The sequence below is a fragment of the Phocoena phocoena genome, chromosome 14 (genome assembly GCF_963924675.1).
Source record: "Phocoena phocoena chromosome 14, mPhoPho1.1, whole genome shotgun sequence".
Taxonomy (NCBI): domain Eukaryota; kingdom Metazoa; phylum Chordata; class Mammalia; order Artiodactyla; family Phocoenidae; genus Phocoena; species Phocoena phocoena.
The window spans coordinates 58,693,811-58,703,218 of NC_089232.1; the positions used below are offsets into that span (position 1 = coordinate 58,693,811).

Consider the following 9,408-nt stretch of genomic DNA (forward strand, 5'->3'; position numbering starts at 1 on the left):
GGTATTAGATGGTTTATGTTATTCAGCACTGAGCTTGGGTTTTGTTTTGTTGCTGCTGTTGTTTTGTTTTGTTTCGCCTTGGAAAGCACTTTAAACTCCTTGTTGCCATAGATGATGGCACACCATAAATAGACGAGCTGGACACCACTCTGAACTGGAAGAATATCATTCTTGCCCATAAGTGCAGAACATGCCCTTTGACCAATAACATCGACAAAGAAGACTACACATGGCTGAGAGAATAGCTGTTAAGCACAAGTGAAATTGAAACTTCAATTTTCAAATTGCACAATTCCTAAGGATTAAAGTAAATCCTTGGCCAGGATCCCAAGAAGACTCCATCTAGCAGCATTGCCAGGGGATTTTCCGGCACTCTCAGTATGTAAAATCCCAAAACATGATATACAGTACTTTTATTTTACCTCAACTTGCTAACCACATTACCTTATCTTGCACAAATTTACAACGTGTTTTTTGTTGGGTTTTTTTTTTAATTTTTCAGAATTTTTAAACCCATAAGGGAGTGGTAATAACCAATGCAGTTGAATATTTTAAGAAATTTGACAGGATCAAAGCTAGAGAGAAGCATTAAATAATGATAGAAATCTCAAGCCTTACGTAGTATAAAGGAAAGAAATATTTTAAATCAATATTCAGAATATAATGCAGCGATCATATGTTGATATACAAATCATTGACGAATTATGGGGGCAAATTATGGCTTTTTCGATTCATCCTTAATTTCACCAATTTATGCATTTACACATGTGTATTATTACTTCTTTTCTGTTGACTTTTATGTTCTTGATAGATTAACTGGTCCAAGGGAATTAAATTACAGTCAGCTCTTATCGGATGTCAGGCATCGTACTAGATGCTTTATATCAATATACATACTCCCTAATATACTCTACCAAACACCGTAGGAAGTAGGTATTGTTAGCCACATTTTACAAGTAAGAAATCTCAGGTTCAAAGACGTAGCCAGAAAGTAGCAGAGCCAGAAGGTAGCGATCTAAAAACTTCAGAAAACTTCCACCAAACTTTTCACTTATTTTTGCATTTAAAGGTGGTAAGTACTTAAAGGTCTGAAGCTAACCCTAACCGTAACCCTAACCCTAACTCTAACCCTAGCCTAACCCTAACCCTTGTTTTGGGGCATTTTCAATTTTTGCTGAATTCTTATATCCTGATATTTGTTATTTCCCTAAGGCCAACCTTAACTAAAATAACTATGTAAAAACACTGTGTGCTTACCTAAATAGCTAGTCCCAAACTATAACAGGGTGTTTGGTCTCTTTGCCAGTAGATCTCATCACATTTGTAAACGAAGCCATCTGCATATTCTTCTTCTGTATATGCAGGGTCTAGCTCTAACCAAAGTGATGGTACTGAAATTATCATGAAACGTGAGCAGTCTGAACACTACATAAAAAGGTATAATTTAAAACAGAGTCCTGGGCTTCCCTGGTGGCGCAGTGGTTGAGAGTCCGCCTGCCGATGCAGGGGACACGGGTTCGTGCCCCGGTCCAGGAAGATCCCATATGCCGCGGAGTGGCTGGGCCCGTGAGCCATGGCCGCTGAGCCTGCGCGTCCGGAGCCTGCGTTGCTCTGCAACGGGAGAGGCCACAACAGTGAGAGGCCTGCGTACCGCAAAGAAAAAAAAAAAAAAAAAAAAAAGAGTCCTTCGTGAGATTACACCAATCTTCTGATCTTTACAGATAAGGAAGCCAGAACCTTGAAAAAGGTAAAGGACCCAAAGAAATGTCAAACATAGATTAAATAGGTGGTCAAAACTTTGTTTTATTTAACTACTTGTATCTCTTCATTGCCTTATTTGATCATGGATTTGAGGCAGTTTCTATTTATAATAATTATAAAATAAAATAAGAGAATAATCTCCTAAAGCAAGAATGATGAAATGTTCTAAAATTAGAAAGTGGTGATGGTTGCACAGGCTATGAAAATACTGAATGACACCGAATTGTGTACCTAAAGAGTAAATTTTATGGTATATGAATCGTATATCGATAAAACTTACTTTTTTCAAAAGAGCAAGACTTTATTTCTTTTAATAGATTAGAGGATAAAACAAAGGATGGGTGACTTTTTAATTTTTATTTATTTTTATTATTTACAGTCTCTCTTCTCTATCCCATATTAGAATATCACCAGTGAATTGGCCCGTCATATTAGCTTAATGAATCAAGAACATTGATCTATTGCCACTAATTCTCAATTGTGGAGTATTAGGCCAGGTTTCAAAGTTTCTACTGGGGTTGAGAAATTGTTTTTGAACAAGACTCTGGAATATATTTCCAAAGAGAATGCATTTTTCCCATGAGAAATCTCTGAGTAAATTAAAAGCCATAAGCTAAGGGGTCTTGTTGATTTCTACTAAGAAATAGAAAGTTAAATCTGTTGCCCTTATTATACAGGCATACATTTGTATACAAGCATACATTTCAAACAAAATCTTTTAAGATTAGTACACAGAAATTGATCTAGGAATCCTCCTTCAAAATTTTTTTTGAATATTTTTTAACATCTTTATTGGAGTATAATTGCTTTACCATGGTGTGTTAGTTTCTGCTTTAGAACAAAGCGAATCAGCTATACATATACATATATCCCCATATCTCCTCCCTCTTGCGTCTCCCTGTCCTTCTTCAAATTTATCATAGAATATAACGAGCTCAGAGAAAGACTTGAAAACAGAGATATTCATCCTAGCATTATCATTATTCGTAGTAACAAAAAAGCTAAAACAAATCTAAATGTCCAACAACAGGAGAATTTTAGGTATAGTGGAATATTGTACAGTCCTTTAAAATGGGGTTTTTATGTATTTTTAAATCTATATTAATTTTCTGATTACAGAGATAATAGCAATATATATATTATTTTAAAAATTTAAACTGCCAAACATTTCCACACAACTCCTTCTCTTAAGACATAAACAAAATTAAATGCTTGGTGAATATTTTATATGACCATCCTATAATACTGCTTTGCAACTTGCTTTGTTCACTTCATAATGAATCTTTGCACATCACTTTCTGCACATCTCCCTCACTAGCTTGTTTTTGTTTTAACATTGTTAAAAATTATTCAAGACTCAGGGAGATGTTCATGATATAATGTTAAGCGAAAGAAAAAGCAGACTATAAAACATTAAATATGGTATGGTCCTAAATTGGGTAGGAGGGGGAGTGGCAAAGATTATACACAAATTCATATAAAGACTGAAAGAAATACAACAAATTGTTAATTATGGTTAATTCTAAGTGGTAGAATTGTGAGCAACTTTATTTTCTTCTATCTAATATTTTATATTTTCCAAATTATCTATGATGAGCATGTTAAAAATAGAACTGGCTTTTTCTGTTCCCAAAAAAAATTTCGGTTTCTTGTAGGCAATCTGGAAAATACAGATAAACCCAAATAAGAAAATAAGTCACTCACAATCCACCTGCCCTGAGATAATAATTGTTGTCTTTTAGACACATTTTTTTAAATTGGGCTCTACAATGTTGTGTTAGTTTATGCTATACAACAAAGTGAATCAGCTATATGTATACATATATCCCCTCCCTCTTGGACCTCCCTCACACCCCCCATCTTACCCATCTAGGTCATCACAGAGCACCAAGCTGAGCTCCCTGTGCTATACAGCAGGTTCCCACCAGCTATCTGTTTTACACATTAAGTAGTGTATATATGTCAATCCCAATCTCCCAATTAATCCACCCCCCGCAAACAACTTTGTGTGTGTTTGTATTTTACAAAGGTAAAATTACGCTGGCCATAATTTTTGTAACTAACCTTTGTCCCTTTGTCACTTAAATGTAGTGTGAACGTTTAAAAAATTTCACTAAACAATCTCTACAAAATGTTCTTTTGGCTACACAGGACCATAATTTATACATAGGATTCAGTTATTACCATTTTTGCTTTTATAATTGATGTAGTGAACACTTGTATGAATAGATCTTTGTGCATATATACTGTACAATATTTTCACCTGGATAAATAGCTAGAAATGGAATTGTTGAGTCAGATGGTCTGCAAAATTTTAATGCTTCTGATACTTATTGCCAAGACATTCTTCAGAAAAGATTTAGCAAGTTTTCCTCCCAACAGTGGAATGAAAAAGTGGTCATTTTCCACACCTTCAGCACTGTCAGGTGTTAGTAATCTGGAAACTGACTTTTATTATTTTTTCTCTTAGTAGGAAAATGATAATTTTTTTTTACAGAAAACTTAGAATGTACAAATAAGTGAAGAAAATAAAAATCATAAGGATATCATCAACCACTGATTCTTCCTCTGTCTATATATATATGTGTGTATATGCACATATGCATATGTACTTTTTTTTTTTTTTTTTTTTTTTTTTTTGCGGTACGCGGGCCTCTCACTGTTGTGGCCTCTCCCGTTGCGGAGCACAGGCTCTGGACGCGCAGGCTCAGCGGCCATGGCTCACGGGCCCAGCCGCTTCGCTGCATGTGGGATCTTCCCGGACCGGGGCACGAACCCGTGTCCCCTGCATCGGCAGGCGGACTCTCAACCACTGCGCCACCAGGGAAGCCCCATATTTACTTCTTAATAAAAGCAAATCATGTAATAAATGGCAGCTAATACTTATTAAGCATTAACTATTAGACTCTGTGCTATGTGTTCAAAGTGAATTATCTCATTGACTCCTTATGCCTTTATATAAGAGTACTTTTAGTAGTTAATATGTCTATATTTTAAAAAGGAAATCTGAGTAGAGGGATTAAGAAACTTGCCTTAGGTTATATGGTTAATATGTGGCAGAGCTGAGATTAGACTTTTAGTTTTTTTAAAGATTCCTTGTTCTTATGTCCATTAGGAACCCCTAGAAGGTTTCATATTCCCTGTCATGGGGGATGGCCAACTTTGCTAAAAGCATAAGTACTGACCTAACCCTTTTACTGAAATAAGAGTATATATTATTTTGAGTTTAAAAGATGCTTGTGTATAAATGAGTGGATGAACAAAAAAACAAATAAGGAGGGAGGGATGTAGATACTGTTCCCTCCAAGAGATGGAGCTCAGTTCCCCTCCCCTTGAGTGTGGGTTGCACTTAGTGACTCTGTTCCAAAGAACAGAGCATGAAAAGGGAACATATAGTGACTTCAGAGTAGAGGGACCTGGCAGAGCCCACCTACCCGTGTGATCCATGTTTACATCACCAGGGATCAGTCGTCATGGTGATGACATGGACTCCCTGATCTGGTGCGAAGAGAAGGGTCCTTCCCCTCTGGTATTCTTCCCGCAACCCCAGTAGAGTCATGAGAAAAAAACATCAGAGAAACCCAAACTGAGGGACAGTCTACAAAATACCTGACCTATAATCCTCAGAACTGTCATGGTCGTGAGAGACAAAAACTAAGAAATTGTCTCAGATCAGAGGAGGCCAAGGAGATATGGCAACCAAATGCAATGTGGGATACCAGACGGGATACTGGAACAGAAAAAGGACATGTGTGGAAAAACTAGTGAAATCCAAATAAAACCTGGAATTTAGTTTAGAGTAATGTACCAATGTTGGTTTCTGAGTTTTCACAAATGTAATATGATAATGTAAGTGTTAACATTAGGGGAAACATCAGCCATATCTCTGCAACTCTTCGTAAATCTAGAATTATTCCAAAATAAATTTTTTTTTTTTTTAAAGAAAAGGATGCTTGTTTCAATACAAACACCACTTGTGTGTAGCAGAAATAAGGTTCCAGCTCTGGCAGGCTGTTCACACTATCAGGGTATGAACCAGTCTCCTCTCTTTCTTTTTTTTAAAAAAATTATTATTATTATTACTATTTTGGCTGCAGCATGTGGGATCTTAGTTCCCTACCAGGGATCGAGCCCATGCCCCCTGCAGTGGAAGCATGGAGTCTTAACCACTGGACCTCCACAGAAGTCCCAGTCTCCTCATTTTCTGTTCTTGCTTCCCAGTTAAGGATCCAGTGTCCAGCCAGAGTGTGACCAAAAGGAAAAACTCAGATGAGGCAGGGCAGGCTGATCTCTAGGGCTTGCTCCCAGGGACACAACTAGTTTTCCTGTTAGGGTTGGTTTTTTTTTTTAATATTTAAGAATTTTTTTATTTATTTGGCTGTGCTGGGTCTTAGTTGCGGCATGCGGGATCTTTAGTTGCAGCATGTGAACTCTTAGTTGCAGCATGAAGGATCTAGTTCCCTGACCAGGGATCAAACCTGGGCCCCCTGCATTGGGAGCTCAGAGTCTTAGCCACTGGACGGCCAGGGAAGTCCCAGGCTTGTTTTATTTAGTTTCTGCAGAACTGAAAGGCCTCTGGTCACTCTTATTGATTAGTCCATTTCTCTGATATATTTCTAACTCAATTATTAGTGAGCAAAAGGAGGTGGTGGTGAGGTCCACTCCTGGGTTGACTTCAAGCAGCAGGGGTTGGGGTACTCTTACTTCAGTGCTGGCTGACATCACAAATGAGCATGGAAAGGAAAACGGTGTTAAGATTATCAAGCAGTTCCAACCTGGTCTCAGCAAAATGGCTCCCACAAAGAAGGGTGGAGAGGATAAGAAGGGTTGTTCTGCCATTAACAAGGTGGTGACCAGAGAATACACCATCAATGTTCACAGGTATATCATGGGGTGGGCTTCAAGAAGAGTGCCCCTCAGGCACTCCAAGAGATTAGGAAATTGCCTCGAAAGAGGTGGGAAATCCAGGTGTGCACATTGACACCAGGCTCAGCAAAGCTGTCTAGACCAAAGGAATAAGAAATGTTCCATACGGTATCTGTGTTTGGTTGTCCAGAAAATGTAATGAGGATGAAGATTCACCAAACAAGCTCTATATGGTGGTTACCTGTGTACCTGTCACCACTTTCAAAAACATACAGACAACGTGGATGAGAACCAATTGCTGATTGTCAAAATCATAAAACTGGGAAAAAAGAGAGAGAGATCACCAAGTACCCAGAGGACAATATAACCCTGTTTGTTATCTTTAACTAGACTATCTCTCCAATATTTCTTTAGATCATGAACCAGGGCTGTTTCCCTGGTTACAAAGGCCAACTCAGTAGGACAAAGGGCACAATGGTTGTGTTATTCCAGGAATTTGTAATGGCAAACGCCAAGCTTTCATGTGAATATGTGTATGTGTCCTGAGCATTCGGAAGAGGCTATTTGTAGACTTGCAGGTTACTACAGCTCTCAACCACTTTGTAAACTGCTGCCTTATCTTTTCCCCTTAATAAATCATGAACATCTATTCATGTTATTAAATGTTCTTCTACAAATCTTCCACAAATGCGATCTTCTCAAAACAACTAAATGAATTAAGAGGTGCACATCAAAGGAATACTCTGTGTGTTTGAAAGAATGAGGTAGTTCTCCATGTGCTAATATTGAACAATCATATGCAAGAATTAAGTATAAAAAGCCAAGGACAGAGCAGTGTGGATAGTAAGCTACTATAAAAGAAAAAATGTATATGCATATATATTATTATATGTAATGTATGTATGGAAGACTGTCTCTGGAAGGATTGAAAGGGAAACTGATATCAGTTGCCTTCAAGAAGGAAACTCAGTGGCTAGAAGACTAGGGTGGAAAAAGGTTAATTTTTTTTTTTACTGTATAGCCTTTTATATCTTTTTTAAAAAATTTGTAAGACACTCATGAATTATTCAAAGGACTAATTTTTTAAAATTACAACGTTATAGTTAGTGCCTGCCTAGTACATACATTAGGTTATTTCCAATTATCACTATTATATATAACGCTTCATGCCACACACCTTAGTAGCTAAATCTTTGCCTATATTCTAATTTCCTTCCAATAAATTACTGTAAGTGAACTCGCTGAATCCAAAGGTGGGAACAGTTTCAGGCTTTTGGATATGTTTTGCTAAACTCTCCAGAAATGAATGAACTTACATATTTTATTTTGCTACACCCTCACACTAACAAGAAAAAGGTTCTGTTTCTTTTTACTTTGATAGGATAAAATATAATACAGATGTGTATATTTATTTGTTCCATCATATTTTATACTATATATATATACACACACACACATATATGTATAATTATATGGTTTGTTTTGCTTCGTAAGGAGCGCATGGACGGTAAGATTTAAGTGCTTTCATATATGAGTACATCTTCATAGTTTTTATCAATTATAGATTCTAGAGTCAGAATAATTTCCTCTCACAACTATGAAGACAGGGCTCCATTACCTTGCTGGTCTTAAGTCTGACACTGTCTGAATTGGACCCTTTGTAAGTTACCAGATTTCTTTCTTCCCCTCTGGAAGCTTTTAGAGTTTGGGCTTCATATTAATTGGCTTTCACTAGATTAGGCTGCGTGACAACCTCAAAATCTTAGTAGCTGACAACACCAAATTTTTATTTCCTGCTCATGTTACTGGTCCATGGCTGCAGTGTGGCTGCTGCAGCTCTTCTCCAGGTGGTGGATTGAGAATGGGCTCGTGTGTCTTCTCGTTCAGGGATCGAGGCTAAAGGAGTGGCTCCCATAGGGGCTATGCCCTTCTAATGGCTGAGGGCCCAGGAACAAAACGCCTGGGGGAAACTTGCAGTGCCTCTAGAATCTTCTGCTCAGAAATGGTACAGGTCACGTGTGCTCACCATGTGATGCTTAAGGCAGATCTCTGAGCCAAGCAAATCACAGGAAGGGGGTGGTGAATAAGCCTTCTCCTTGGAATTCTCAACTTTCTTCTAGGAAGTGTCCAGACATAAGTTCAGCTCCTTAAGTTTTGCAAAACTTTGACTCATCTAAAGCAATTTGTGGGTAATAGTCTTTACTAAGCATTGGAAGAAAATGAGAAGGCAGAGGTGGGGTATTTATAGCAGTGGCACAAAAAAGAAGTTCAAATTTGAATCTGGACATTCACGGGCATAAAACTCCTTTGACTCCCCTCCCGCAGGGGTCTTTTTTCTCCAACCTCACCCCATGCAGCAACCGTACATCTTGCTCTCCCCTCTGTCCTCCTATCTCTCCTCCTCACCCCCTCCCTCTCTTCGGTTCTTGGAATTTGGGGATTGATATTCTGGAACTTGAGCAGGAAGCAGGTGACCTGACAGAGGAAGATTAAATGTGTCTGTCTCAGTTATCTTTTGCTGCCTAACAAACCACCCCAAAACTTAGCGGCTGAAAACAGCCCTTTTATTATCTCTCCCAGTTCTGTGGGTAAGCTGGAGCCCAGCAGGATGGTGATTTCCGCTGGTCTCAAGTGGGGTTCTGATGCTGCTGCAGTCAGATAGCTGTGGGGCTGGAACCTCCAAATGGCTCCACTCACATGTCTGGCTGGGAGGCTGGGCCCAGGTGGGCCTCTCTCTCTACCCCTGTAACACCAGGCCCTTTCTCTCTCCTGGTGATCTCT

At 38.5% G+C, this 9,408-nt stretch overlaps 1 pseudogene; it reads left to right on the forward strand.

Annotated features, from left to right (window-relative positions):
* Positions 1-6,550: 6,550 nt before the first annotated feature.
* Positions 6,551-6,929, forward strand: LOC136133591 (large ribosomal subunit protein eL31-like; annotated as a pseudogene).
* The last annotated feature ends 2,479 nt before the right edge of the window (positions 6,930-9,408 follow it).